Source organism: Carassius gibelio, chromosome A5 (genome assembly GCF_023724105.1).
Source record: "Carassius gibelio isolate Cgi1373 ecotype wild population from Czech Republic chromosome A5, carGib1.2-hapl.c, whole genome shotgun sequence".
NCBI lineage: Eukaryota > Metazoa > Chordata > Actinopteri > Cypriniformes > Cyprinidae > Carassius > Carassius gibelio.
The window spans coordinates 34323775-34339198 of record NC_068375.1 but is presented as its reverse complement, the minus strand read 5'-3'; the positions used below and the strand labels follow the sequence as shown (position 1 = coordinate 34339198).

Sequence of the window (15424 nt, the reverse complement as noted above, 5' to 3'; positions counted from 1 at the left end):
TTTTTTAGAAACATTTTCTAAATAAAATGTAAATGTGCTACACGTCATATGGAGCATGTGGCTGTAAGAATTAAAATGAATCCGCTAAATAAATAATCCATAAAACTCTAACTTACATTACAATTTTTTTTTTTTTTTTTTTTTTTTTTTTTTTAGACATTTTAGTAATTTAAGTTAAATACAGTCTAAACATTTTTTAGGTATTTATAAAAGCTCTAAGCAGCAATTTTCTCTGCATGCTGTCTTATTGTGCCAGTCAAGGAGTGCAGTTAACCACAAAACATATTTTAAACTGAAAAACACATGTAACCTCTGACATGCAACCAGAACAGGTTTAAAAAGGTTTAACAGGTTGATTTTCTGCTGGCACCCTGCAGGGTTTGGTTGGTGAGCCTTATCCTAGGCTGGTAGCCATTACTACATCATTATACAGGACACAAGCATGTTTCTCCATCCATGGACATTGAAAATTAACCTGGCGTTCGGAAAATATTAAATTTATTGCTTGGAACCTAATGACAAAACAACAACAACAACAAAAACGAACAGCTCTGTTTGGTACAATTCTGTAGAGCTCAAGACCATTCAAAAGATTGGAGTCAGCATGATTTGTTTTTGAAAGAAATAAATACTTCTGATACAGCAAGGATGGCAGTAAAGACATTTATAATGTGAAGAAAGATTTACAGCTTTGCCATCACAGTGTTTTAAAACATGAAAAAAGAAAACCATCATTTTAAATTGAACTAATATTTCCACAATATTAGATTTTACTGAACTTTTTTTGTCTAATAAATGCAGCATTGTTGAGCATAAGAGTCCTCTGTAAGAAACCATAACAAATCGTACAGACCTCAAACTTCTGAACAGTACATCTGTAGATGGATACCTCATTGTTAGTGCTGATTCCAATTCAAGTAATGTGATATGCATGTTTTAGCAGTTAAATGCTTCCTCATGAACTGACACTTCATATTGATGAGTTTTTATATTGATAAATACAGTTACCGGTAATAATGAAAATGCCTTTTTGTTTCATGTTCGTTTGAGCTTTTTGACTTAAAGAGCGACATTTGTTTGTTATGCCCTGCCAACATCATTATCTGTGTGCCATAAAACCAAAGCTAATTCTCAGCTAAAAATAAGTTGCATAAACAAATACAAGCAAAGGTCACTTGAGACATAAATGCAGTACAGAGATTTAAGAATAGCAGAGATGAATCCTTCATAGCAATATTTTCATTCCTCAAATTTATTCATGTAAAACTTACTATGACCTTACTATACCTTTTTTGAATTTGGCGCTGTGGTAATAGCATGTTTTTGTTCATAATACTGTACTATGAATATGTAATACTCTATACCATGGTAATGCTGTATTATTCTTTGAAGTAGGCCTACCTTGGGGTACTAAATGAATGTGGTAATCATTCTGTACCATGGTACCACATTGTTTTTATGTACATGAAGGCTAGACTTAAAAATAAATGTAAAAACACACAAAAGTATTTTATGATAAATGTATTTTTATTTTTCTTATTAATTAAAACAATAAAAATATAAATCAATTACTTTTAAAATGAGCAAATAAATAAACACTGAAACATTTTTTAAATAAATTACTAAATAAATTATTTTCAATGGATAAATATATAGACATTTAAATATTGTTAATTAAAATGCATTTAAAAAAATATATAAACAATTACTTTTCAAATGGACAAATGAATAGACATTTAAATATTTGTTAATTAAATGTAAGCAAAGCATGATTCATTCAAATGATGTTTTATTGCATTTTTTTTTTATTTTTGTTGTACACCCAGTTCTCCATTGTCTGATGGCATTTGTTGTTCTCCAACATAGAAAATCTGAAAACCCAGTGTATATAGTAAAGACAGCTTATCAATTTAAAACAAAAGTGCCAAAGAACATCTTGACATGACGTGTCTGAGAGTTAGTGATGTGAAAGAGGGCATTGCAGGAAGGTTTGACACATCATGTAAAGTTAGAGAATTGGTTTAGCGTCGACTTTCACCGTAAGCACCGCTGATATCCACTAATTTGGATCCAGTGACAGTTATGGCTGAGTCACTGTCTCTTTGACGTGTTCTTGCCGCGCACCCCAATTCTGTCAAATATTGTTGAGAGCTTGGATGTTTTTTTTTTTTGCATTAATTCTTTGATGCCTCTGCTAGCATTAAGCTGGGCTGCAGAACACTACTTTGATTTCTTATTAGCAGTTTGCCTCTAACTTTAGCACACACACATAAACACATCACACAACTATATTTTGTCTTGTTAGCAGGATTTTAAAGCAGAGCCGATAATCACATTATATCCAGCTTCTGTTATTTAGACAGTTTGTAATTATAGTTATCCATGTTACTCTAAAAACCTACCAAACAGTAAATTAGCATTTTGTATCTGTTTATGTGAAAGGGAATGACAAAGTTTATCAGTTGCCGAGTGCAAGATCAAAAGCTGCTTTAAACGAAACTGATCAGTCATAATTTATTCCTTAAGCTATTCAGTCAGGCACTGCAAACAGCCTCCATCTCGAAGGAAATAAATCGTGTGATCTTGAAATATCTCGCTCTGTTTGACTGGAGGTGTCTCTTTGTGAGAGATTGAGCTAAGTGTGGATGTCTGGTGTCGTCTTTGATCGCACATGTTTACTGCCTACGACTGTCACCTTCGTTTTCTTTGACATGTTTTAATAAGCTAATTGACTAGTGTACAGTGCTTTTTGCAGATAGGCCGGCAGGCTTGGACATGCCGTCTGAAATTGCAAAGAGACTATTTTAACAATATCAAGGTCACATTTGTATACATATAGCTTGAATGCACTGCAAGTAGCTTTGGGCAAAAGCACCTGCCAAATGCATGAATGTAAATGTATTTTCAACTACAAGGATTTTTTTTTAATAAGATATAGATACAGAAGAAAAGAGAAAAAACTGTTGCATGTGTTGACATACACATACACAACAAAGTTTTTTTTTTTTCAGTCACATGATGGCAGGAGATGTGTTAACACACATGCAATTGGCTACAAATATAGAAAGAAATAATACACTTGAGTCAATGCCTAATATTAGTCAACAGTGACATATTTGGTAAACACACCAGCTGAACTTTAAACTCTTTGACTTTTTCAGTGGAATGAAAAAACTGAAAAGTAATTTTTGTGATTTAAAATCAAAATGCAAAGCTTTCCTTCTGCTGCAGCTTTAAAATCGTATTAGTCTTTGACACCATTGGCTCTTATGTTATTGTCTGCTGCACAGCAAGTGTGAATATGCGTTAGTGTGAATTAAATTCGAATCTTGTACTCACAAGCAATCATATTGCTTCAAAAGACTTAAATATAGCCTCTAAATCATATGAACTATATAATGTTTCTGTCCTTTTTGGAGCTTGACAAGTCTGTGGTCACTTTCTGTCATGATAGTCCTATGCAAAACAGCAGCTCAATCTCATGAGAAATTCATGTCAATTTGACACATTGTAAAGATGCTGTTTTGGCCACAAAAAAATTTTTTTAAAACATTTTGGCCTCATTTTGTCATAGGGATTTGGACATTTTTATTTTCATACATTCACATGAAAAATAAATTACCTATTTTTTCTATTCATCACTTGGAATGATTGCAAGAACATAATATTTTTTTTATTTTTTATTTTTGTGTTCACTTCAAGGCTCCTGGATATCAAGACCTTTGAGTGGCCTGTTGGCATAAAGAATATCAGCCTTCCACTATTGATGCATGAAAGAAATCTCTAGATTTCACTTCTGCTGCAAATACTGCATAGCCATCAGTCTGATCTGTGAAGGGCAGACGTCTGACAAAGGATCTGAATCATTTGGCAAGCTGGAGGATACAGAGCTTATTTTTGACATATAGAGGTTGCTTGCCTCGGGTGTTTGGACACGTTTTTTTGCTCCCTTTTATGGGTAACGCATGAGAGAGGAGACAAGGACATGCATAAACTCAATTATGCAACTAATTTCATGCAAAATGTTTAGAAGAGACCAGTAAGCATAGTGTTATTTTTAAAATGCCATGCATCTTCTCAGTGAAAGTCTGTTACAGTCCTTGAAAAGAGTCAGTTTTGGAGGCGGCTGAGCAGTCAGCAGCAATAAACCCAGTGCAGGTGAGTCTGAGAGACTGTCCTCCTCTTAAAAACGACCACATAGGTCGTTTGTGCAAGCAGCATATTACGACCTATTATTACGTTTTAAAATCAAGCGCCCTCTAGCGGCCGTATTACGACAGTCTCGTTTGTCGGGTGTGTCGTCATCAAATGACCTTTGACTGTCGTTACCATCGTTACCACCCAAAAAAAGGAGGCGTGACCCAACATCTTACCATGCGTTGTTGTCCAGGTTTGTAAACAATTTTATTTTATGGTTTATTTTTTAAGGTACTGTTCTGATTGTCTGCAATTAATGTCAAAGTAAGTGCAGTTTGACGTTTTCTTTACAAATATGTTGTGAATGCCAGTGAACGAATGTGTGGCAATCGCAACGAATCTGAAATGACCAGTGACCACAACACTTACCATATTTTTTTTTTTTACCATGATAACTGTTTTACTGTGGTATTTGTAGTTAAAAATCATTAACCACAATGCCATGCCTTTAATACCTTTTTGTAATGTAATTGTGATTCAGTGTTTTTTTTTTTTTCAGTTTTGCAGTTTCTTTATATCACATACATCTCCAGCTCCTACAACAACATTCAGTGTCCAGCAGCTCTTTATGATGCTCTCTCTCTCTCTCTCTCTCTCTCTCTCTTTCTCTCTCACTCTCTCTCTCTCTCTCTCTCTCTCTCATTTTCGTTTCCTATTTTTCTGAACTGTAATTCATAAATAAGTCACACATATTTTTCTTTCTTTCTCTTGTTCATCATGGCATATTTTCACAGCTCAGAATCAGATTTTGATCAGTTCTTGTATTAACAGGGAACTTGTACTCGAAGCTCAACTTGAAGAAGTTTCCAGTGAAGATGAAGTCCTTCAAAGGTTCGACACAGGTAATGTTGAAGATATGTAGTTATAACTGATTTACTTTAATTAATTTATCCTTACTTTATGTTAATAACCTTCCTTATAGTCCTTCCTTTCAAATATTTTGTTCACAGATCATTTCTAACACACTGTCTAAACATGTATGTATTAAAACAACAACAACAACTTGTTACTTTTTCTTTATTCCAGCTGAAAAGGAAGACCATGGGCCTGTCAAACCTTGTTTGTGGAGAGGGATGAATTTGACCATCTTGTGTGTTTACGGAGAAGACCAAAAGCTGCTAAGGCAGATATTTCCAGAGGTACGTCTGTGTTGATCTGAGCACCTCGACAGAACTTTACTGCAGTTACATTTTGCACCGAATTTTATGTTTTTTACTTTTTTAAATACCTCACGACCCCATCAGTACAAACCCTGTGCTATGTCAAAGTATTAATAATTCAAACAATTTCAGCAAATTCATATGATATTGTACAAGCGTACTCTCCAGCTTTTCCTCCTGCTGTCATTGACCATCGCCTCAGCTCTCATGCAGACTGTGTCAGGAAATGCTGTGTAACTTGTCATGTGACACAAAAGGGGCCGGTTGCGTAAACATAGCTATTATGTTAAGACTGTGACCAACTAGCAGTTAACCAAGAGATAATCATATTTCTTAGTAAAATTGGACCAATCTATGTTTTTGTAACTGACTTTAAACAATTATGACAAGTCTAGAGTAAATCAAATTATATGGCTAACTTTTTTAAAGATTAGTTTAAGCAGTTTATGCAACCGGCCCCAGGTCTTTAATTTATTTGACCAAATTAGATCATTTAAAGGTGTTTACAACAAGAACAATAACTATAATGACTATTTTAGCATCGCTACCAACAAATTATAAAGTTCTGTTTATTATTATACACGCTGCAGTTATGTTGTCTTTAACCACTAGCCCGTTGCTAGGGGGAAGTCGTGGCTTAGTGCTTAGAAAGTTTGACTCTTAACCATAAAGTTGTGGGTTTGAGTCTCGGCCCGGCAATACGACTTTTTTTGCGCTGCCCCCAACTGCTCACCGGGCACCGTAACATAAATGATCCCCACTGCTCCGTGTGTGTGTGTTCACTGCTGTGTGTGTGCACTTTGGATGGGTTAAATGCAGAACAAGAATTCTAAGTATGGGTCACCATACTTGGCTGTATGTCACGTCACTTTCATTTGTTGTCAATGTTTTAATTATTCATCATGTTATAAATTCAATTTTTTCCTGTCTTGCAGGATTTCTGACAGATTACTGAGTCCTTCTCCATCAGCTCTCCACAATAGCAGCCCTTCCAAAAGCATCCACATCACTCTCTCTTGTGTGGCACATCTGCTCTCAGTCGTTAGCATGTCTACTTGTATTATTTCTCCTCTAGTCAACACTCCCATCTCTACTGTGAACACTCCTGTCACTATCACCATCCCACCTACTGTATTCTATATGCCATATATATATATATATATATATATATATGTGTGTGTGTGTGTGTGTGTGTGACCTTTAAGGTCATTTAATGATAGAAATGCATTTTCCAGCTGAAAATGATTTATAAAATATAATTATTAATAACCGTTTTAGTTTGTCTTGCATATGTTCACAACAGAAGCGATCAGTGATTACAGGAGATTAAGAGGTAATCATGTGAAATATTAGTCTTAACAATATTTTTCTAATTAGTTAATCACTTTTAAATGAAAGAAAAGAATATGATTTCAGCTGGTGCCTTGCAACTCCTGGTTTGTAAAAATATTATTTGGCATTTTATAAACTTCTCTGCAAACAAATTGACAATTTTTATTTATTTATTCATTTTTTTTATTTTATATATATATTTTTATATTAGCCAATTTAGTTTTAAAGGGATTTTCTATTACATAATTCTGTCTGTACCTATTAGTTACTTTATCAATCAGTAATTTTTAAAAGTTGTTATATTTCACAATAATATATTATTTTTTTGTTTTTATTTCTTCATAGTGACAAACTAGAGAGAAAGAATGGTGTTATTTGCATTGTTTGTCTGAAAAGTTTGACATATCAATAAACACTGATATGGAAATTACTAAAAAAAATTATCCCTGTGTTTTTTAAATTGTATTTATTTATTTATTTTTATTATTATTTTCCTTTTTTTCTGTAGTTTAACTGGTAGAGCTAAAAATTGCAAGATTGTAAATACATCTCCAAAAAACACACAAGTGATTAAATGTATACATTTAATACACTATAAATATATAAATATAATATTATTTTTTCATACAGTATATGCAAAAATGTTGAGCTTAAATATTGTACATTAATATTAGGGTAAAGAATGTGTATAATCGCAAATATGAGGCCCTTGTTTGAAAATAAATAACTGTAATCAACAAATCTATTGCTGAATCAGGTTTACCCCACAATGCAAATCCGTCATTTTAGTTTTATATTTAGTGGGTGAAAATAAATTCACCACAAGAACCCGGAAAAGCCTGTCATGAATGGCCGTATATGGACAAGTAAGGGTGTCGCTTCTGCTCAACTGGATTTTCATTGGCTTTGAAATCCACTTGGCACTCGAGGACTCGCTGTGACTGGACTTTCTTTTAGCCCAAATTAAAAAACGTTTAATGTTGCAAAGTAAATTTTGCTGTAATTATTACGTCAATAGTACCTTCCGTTAACAATGGTGCATTGCTATATTTTGTGAAATTACCTCTTTACCGAGATCCTAACCTTAAACCTGAACATAACTTAATTGAACTACAAAAAACAGCGCCATGACTTTCACTTTCCATCGATAGAATGGCTAAGGCTTATGGGCAATGTAGTTTAAAATGTTTAATAATGAAATTGTGAAAAATACTTCTTTTTTTAAACAAAGGGATATCTAAGCATGTTTATTGTGCAAAGTTATATGACATATGTGAGAGGCAGGCTGACATTTTTTATTTTACTAAGAGTACTTTTATAAACACATGTATAGCACTTTTCTATGAATGTTTGAAAGCTGTGCCAAACATTATTTAGTAAACATAGCATAATGAGTTGTCCTACCAATTTTCTTTTTGAAACTATAATCAGATTTTGATTTACAGCCATTTGGAATGTTAATTGTTTTGCTCTTCAAGGGGACTCTACTGGGCCCCTGGGGATGGAAGGGCAGGAAAAAAATGCACAGCTCTATTCTCATCATTGGCAACAAACTGTTGAGACACATTTTGTAGGTTGTCTTTTCAAAAGCATACCATTATGTAAGTTGGAAGTCATAGTTATCTTAGAATTAAGACACCAGAAAATCAACATAAGTGCCCATTTGGAAAGAGCTCAATTTATTTCATAAGATCAAGAGCAATAATACAGTGCTAATAGTAAACAAAGACAACAAATACATATTCTGACATTTCATCAGACAAGGCCAATGTGTCATTCAGTAAGACAATGTGTGACAGTGTGCAGTTTATGGTTCCATACAATTCATGCAATTTAAAGAATCATAATATAAAATACCTAATTCATAAATCTCTGTAAAGAATGTCTCATCTTTGTCCTGCTCAGGAGCTAGACATCAGTAATGTGCATGAACATCTTCATTATAATACAGAACAGGATTCATGTTGATCTTTCCTTGATTCATCACCTTCAGTTGTGCATGAAGTCCATGCAGTCTCTTCTAATGCAGCTCTTCATCTAACTGAATTTCATTAATATTACTAAATGTTCATGTCTTCATCAAAACAACCATGGTGATTATATGTGTTGTTTACAAAATTAAATGGTGTATCTACCAAAAAACCATCTCTAGTACAGAATATTCACCATACTTGATTATCCAACACCATACGCAATATTTTACTAGGATGCAGCATAAAGACAGATAAAGAAGCATATTAAGACAAATTATATTCAAGTGAAATAAAAATGGGTTACATTAAAACCATTTTATTTTAATCAGATGAAGAAACCCAGATGAAGGCATGGTGAAATGTCTTGAGCACCAAAGAATCACATCCAGTTTCCTTCTCATCATCAGAGCTCTCCTGGTTTTCTTCAAATCCATGTCTCTATCATGATCTTCTTCAATGTCATAAACAATTTGCAATTGTTATCCAGCACAACAATACAACTGATGAACAAGTCATGTGACCAATTCAAATCAAATCATTTTATTATCACAATACCATGAATGCAAGTATACAGGTGGTAAAATGCTTTTCTGCAAACTGCAGCATGACAAGTACTGAATATATTTGCAACACATATACAGTATCAAAAATATAAACCGTATACATAAGAGCTCAATACAGGTAGAAAATATAGTGCAATACTATACTATACAGAGAGAACAAAATGAAAACAATTAACAACAATCACTGTATACTGTAGATATACCTCTGCCCACTGCTCCGGGTGTGTGTTCACAGTGTGTGTGTGTTCACTGCTCTGTGTGTGTGCACTTCGGATGGGTTAAATGCAGAGCACAAATTCTGAGTATGGGTCACCATACTTGACTGTATGTCACGTCACTTTCACTTTCAGTACAGTATGAATTAGTGCAAACAGAATATCAGGTTGCAGAATAATAGTGAGTCAGAGTCCAGTCAGTGTAGCTGATAGAGTGCAGTGCACACAGTATGAGGCTGCTGGTGTGTGTATGTGTGTGTGTGTGTGTGTGTGTGTGTGGTGTTACTGGTACGAGTTCAGTTCAGTCTGATTGCCTGTTGAAGGAACTTGTTTTGCAGTCTGCTGGTGCTGGTTCTGTGATAATGTCTGTCTGATGGTGATGTTGAGAGCAATACATGGCTCGTGTGGCTGGAGTCTCTGACGGTCCTCAACAAAAGAAAAACCTTGCGTAGATGTCCTGGAGAGACAAAATCATTGTGTCAATTATATATTATTATTATTTAGAATTGTTGTAATGGACATACCATTGATTCCTGTTGAAGGTTGTTGGAGGTATGGGCTCTCAGTTGTGAAGTTTCTTTTATGGCCGTAACATCTGTGCAGTCACACAGCTGTTTGGGAATTCAGTCTTCACAGTTTCAGGCTGCAGCGCTGCATTTGGTGACCATTGACTCCTCCATCTCTGGCCTCAGACCCGCTTCTCTTTAGTCTGGAGTGAAGACAAATGTTCTCAGTACCAGCTTTCCTTCTACTGCAGTCTTTCTGTACAAGTAGAAAATAATAAAAACAGTCATAACAAATCAGTTATGTATTGAAAACTCATAGTACATATGAAGACTTCAGATGCAAAGGCATCTAAGTTCCACCTGAAGTTTTCTTCTAAAATTCTTCTTAGAAGAACATTTCATACAGAACTTAAAGGCTTTTGCATCTGAAGTCTTCATATACAACACATCTCGTTCTTCATTTCTCCATCAACTGACTTCATCCTCCTTCAAAAACTGTAAGTCCATAAGAAAAATAGTTTTGGTGAATACAGGTGCAGGTGTCAGTACTCACCATATTCAGTCATTTTCTGCCCAAATTCCAGAAATGATGCCCTGATGATTTGTTCATTCTAGGACTTATAAAAAGATGTATATGTGAAAAATGATAATTGCTGACTTGAATAGAGATCAACATCATATGCTGTACTAATGCATTGCTTGAATACAGACACATCAATGGGGATGAGCACCTTTTCACTCTTTTCTGTTTGGGCACAATAGAGCCATGTTCATTCCTCATCCCCAACAGGACTGATGTTCTTTGTGTTTTTGCTCTTCAGCTGTAAAACAAAAATATGTCTATTAACCCCATGTTTAATTACTATTGCTTATTACATATGAATTAAGACAGATATAATTAAGTAAATTCACCAAAAGATTCAGGTTAGAGGATTAAATGAATATTGATTACAATTTTCTACAAACCTTTCTTGGAGAGGGCTGATCATGACAGGAACTTGCTGAGCCACACTAGTAGACATTCAGTTGACAAACCTGAAAGAGGCCATCATGCAACCATCCGCTCTGTTTGTACCTTACAACAGAGCAAGAGAGAATGTGTGAGTGAGTGGAGAGAGTAAAGGACTAAGATGAAGACAAACAAGCAAAGAAAGGCAAAATCTTGCGTTTGAGTTTAACAAAATGAGAGGGAAGAAAGCTGTATCTTCAAGCTATATTATTCTCAATTATTTTCTACACTATAACATGCAGCAGGATTGTTGTAAGCAGTTTAATGACCTCTTCATACCAAGGATGAGTCCATACTTAATGACACAGAGGAACAACATCAGTGGAATATATTTTCCAGCTGATGAACATTAAACAGCCAATCAAAATGCACATTTCAAAAGCTTGATCATTTAAAGTGGCAGACATCAACGTCGCTGCAGTGTGTATATTAATAAACATAACTTTATCATTGGTTGATGTTGGTGTGGATGCTAAAATAGTTATTGTAGTTACTATTCTTGGTGTGAACAGCCTTAAATGATCTAATTTGGCCAAATTAACTGAAGATCTGATGTGTCACATGACAAGTTACACAGCATTTCCTGACTTGCTTTTAAACAGACGTGTTCAATTAAAATCAACATGGAAATAAAGGCAGACTGTGAGGTGCGGACAGATATCATGTACTGTTAGAACGGGTTAAGACGGTGCTAATAAAGAATACAGTGGACTCAATATAAACTTTAGGATATAACGCTCTGACTACTTAAAATGGACACAGTCTGCATGAGAGCTGAGGCGATGGTCAATGACAGCAGGAGGAAAAGCTGGAGAGTACGCTTGTACAATATCATATGAATTTGCTGAAATAGTTTGAATTATTAATACTTTGACATAGCACAGGGTTTGTACTGATGGGGTCGTGAGGTATTTAAAAAAGTAAAAAACATAAAATTCGGTGCAAAATGTAACTGCAGTAAAGTTCTGTCGAGGTGCTCAGATCAACACAGACGTACCTCTGGAAATATCTGCCATAGCAGCTTTTGGTCTTCTCCGTAAACACACAAGATGGTCAAATTCATCCCTCTCCACAAACAAGGTTTGACAGGCCCATGGTCTTCCTTTTCAGCTGGAATAAAGAAAAAGTAACAAGTTGTTGTTGTTGTTTTAATACATACATGTTTAGACAGTGTGTTAGAAATGATCTGTGAACAAAATATTTGAAAGGAAGGACTATAAGGAAGGTTATTAACATAAAGTAAGGATAAATTAATTAAAGTAAATCAGTTATAACTACATATCTTCAACATTACCTGTGTCGAACCTTTGAAGGACTTCATCTTCACTGGAAACTTCTTCAAGTTGAGCTTCGAGTACAAGTTCCCTGTTAATACAAGAACTGATCAAAATCTGATTCTGAGCTGTGAAAATATGCCATGATGAACAAGAGAAAGAAAGAAAAATATGTGTGACTTATTTATGAATTACAGTTCAGAAAAATAGGAAACGAAAATGAGAGAGAGAGAGAGAGAGAGAGAGAGTGAGAGAGAGAGAGAGAGAGAGAGAGAGAGAGAGAGAGAGAGCATCATAAAGAGCTGCTGGACACTGAATGTTGTTGTAGGAGCTGGAGATGTATGTGATATGAAGAAACTGCAAAACTGAAAAGAAAAAAAACACTGAATCACAATTACATTACAAAAAGGTATTAAAGGCATGGCAAATGTGTTACTTAACTAAAGAGTACACAATAAGCACAGTTACTGTGGTGAAAAGCATGGTAACGTGTTTATACTACAAATACCAAAGTAAAACTACAGTTATGACGGGAGATACATTGAGTTGTGGTTACTGAGGTTTTATAACACGTGACATGGTTCAGCGACATGTTACTATGGTAAAAACATGGTAAATGCGCGACTTTTACATGACCTCTTTCCACCACAGGCGAATTTCAAACGAATATCACAATGAAAACTAACTTTATAAAGCTGCAGATTTCGATTAAATGATTTGAACGTCAAACTGGTTTAATAGGACATACAGTGTCCAGTATCGATTTGAAAATAAAAACTCATATTATTCATAAACGATCGACTACTTTATGAGACGGGAGAAAACCTTACCTGTACATGTCTCGAAGTCATCTAAAATCCATATCATCAAAATCCACGAACATCTGGGAGAGTTTAAATCAAACAATTCAAAACGCAAATAGCGAACATGTTAAAATAAACCCACAATGCATTTATGCGAAAGTTCATTTATCATACCTCCTGTTGCCAATAGGGGCGCTAATTTAGAGAACGCTCGTGTGGGTCGTATTTATGGATAGTGACAAACGACCCATACAGTCGTATGAGTTGGAGGACTTGTTGGAGTCTGAAGCTGCATGACAGCATGGGCTGACTGGAGAGGTTTGTATCAGGTTGAGAAGTTGCAAACTCTAATGCTGATCATCTTCACTATTGTTATCCCCATCAGTAAGATGCTGTAACGTCAAACTTGAGGGCTATAAAATAAAACTGTCTTGTGGCAGTTGATGGTAGATACTGCAAGCTGTGTAATGGGGAACAATGAGGATTGTAGGAGATGGTGAGTTCTGACAACAGGCCTGAAGGAATTTTCAGACCTACACTCTCTCTGGAGTGTTGGATGTCTGCAGAGCGATTGGCAAACAGTCGTGGTGTGAGGTCAGTCTGCCTGAGCCAAGAGTTTGGCTGGATTTTCTGCAGATACTCCATGGAAATCTAGCAAATGATTTAAGGTAAAAGGGCCAGAACGGGCCTGGGGAGGTTGTTAGAGGACTTTACAGGGTCAGCCTAAATCAGTCTTTTTCTCTATGAGCTTCATATAAAATTTTGGCTGACAATTTGGCTGAATTTGCCAACTAACTACTGGTTAGAGCAGGGGATCTCATAGGGGGCCTATGGAAAAGTTCAGAGAATTTTTTTTAAAAACAGCTGGATAAATATTTAAAAGCGCACAAATGATTTTCCAAAATGTAAAATTGTTATGAATTGTAATGAGATAAAAAGCAGAGGCTATATTTTGGACCCAATTTGAGATGCGGATTAGAAAAAATGAGGGTGAGTAAATGCTGAAAACATTTTCTTTTTCATATTTAATGCCAGCTCTCACATTTCCTGTGAAACCTGTTCTTGTTAAATAAATGAACAGAGCTCAAACAGAAAATGATTCAGCAAAAATATCCTTTATGCCAGCAAGTCACTCTTATTTATTTAAATAAACATTTAAATATTTATTTAATGAATTTTACATGATTATTTACTACATTACTATTCATCATTCTGCTGTCTGGAGACCTGCCATAAAAAATAAGCAATGGAAAAAAAAAAAAAAACAGCAAAAACTTTTCTTTAGAAAGTTTCTCCTACACTAGAGAGCAAGAAGTCCAGAATACCATTTATTCTATCAAAAATACAAAAAAAAAAAAAACATAAATACTGTGAAATATTATTACCCTTCCAGGTAACACTTTAGAATAAGGTTCCATTAGTTAATGTTAGTTAATGTATTAATTAACATGAACAAACAATGAATAATACATTTATTACTGTATTTATTCATCTTCGTTAATGTTAGTTAATGAAAATACAGTTCATTGTTAGTTCATGGTAATTCACAGTGCATTAACTAATGTTAACAAGCACAACTTTTGATTTAAATAATGCATTAGTAAATGTTGAAATCAACATGAACTAAGACTTATAAATGCTGTTGAAGGATTGTTCTTGCTTAGTTCATGTTAACGAAAGTAATTAACTAACATTAACTAATGGAACCTTATTCTAAAGTGTTACCCAATTCCAAAGTACTCTTTTTCCATTTTAAAATATTTAAATGTAATTCCTGTGACGGCGAAGCTGAATTTTCAGTAGTCATCTAGTCTTCAGTTTTGTCACTCGATTCTGTGCTGATTTGATGCTCAAAAAACATTTCTTATTATTATCAATGTTGAATACAACCATTTGTTTCGTGGAAGCAGTGATACAATTCTATTTCAAGATTCTTTGATGAATACAAAGTATAAAAGAACAGCTTTTATTTGAAATAGAAAAACATCATAAATATCTGTACTGCAAACTTTCGATTTGATTTGAAGGATCCTTGCCTAATAAAAGTATTCCTAAAAAGTAGTCCTAAAAAAAGTGAATATATCAATGATGGATAGAAAAAAGACAGTGTCAACTTAGAAAGCAAATCTTTTCCAGATAATGGCTCTATATCTCTTCCTCTCCTCCTTTTATAGACAGCTGTGAATCGGAGACCCAGCTGTGTAGAAAGTGATGATGCACTCGGTCCAGACTGCTGACGTCTCACACACAGCTGTGGCTTCTACGCGTGTGGTTCATGGCCGTCCTGTCACCTGTTCCTGTGAGGGTGTTAAGATGCACGTATGATAGAGAAAATCATAGACACTAAGCAGCAGATACTGCACTTTTGGTTGTTGTCTAAAATGTTGCAACT

At 34.8% G+C, this 15424-nt stretch overlaps 2 long non-coding RNA genes across 11 annotated transcripts; one reads left to right on the top strand and one right to left on the bottom strand.

Annotated features, from left to right (window-relative positions):
• Positions 1 to 4170: 4170 nt before the first annotated feature.
• Positions 4171 to 6523, top strand: LOC128013682 (uncharacterized). Of its 3 annotated transcripts, none has more exons than XR_008183377.1 (4): positions 4171 to 4390; positions 4969 to 5039; positions 5224 to 5336; positions 6293 to 6523. It is a non-coding gene; the product is annotated as an uncharacterized LOC128013682 (long non-coding RNA). The 3 variants fall into 3 exon arrangements; XR_008183378.1 differs by having other exon boundaries at positions 4171 to 4461; XR_008183376.1 differs by lacking the exon at positions 4171 to 4390 and having other exon boundaries at positions 4823 to 5039.
• Positions 6524 to 8335: 1812 nt separating this feature from the next.
• LOC128013663 (uncharacterized) lies at positions 8336 to 13285 on the bottom strand. 8 transcript variants are annotated; one of them, XR_008183361.1, is made up of 9 exons: positions 13207 to 13285; positions 13060 to 13112; positions 12250 to 12594; positions 11953 to 12065; positions 10913 to 11021; positions 10678 to 10767; positions 10500 to 10563; positions 9965 to 10202; positions 8336 to 9897 (listed from the first exon to the last, which is right to left on the bottom strand). It is a non-coding gene; the product is annotated as an uncharacterized LOC128013663 (long non-coding RNA). The 8 variants fall into 8 exon arrangements; XR_008183368.1 differs by having other exon boundaries at positions 12250 to 12320; positions 13066 to 13112; positions 13207 to 13227; XR_008183360.1 differs by lacking the exon at positions 13207 to 13285 and having other exon boundaries at positions 13060 to 13184.
• Between the last annotated feature and the right edge of the window lie 2139 nt (positions 13286 to 15424).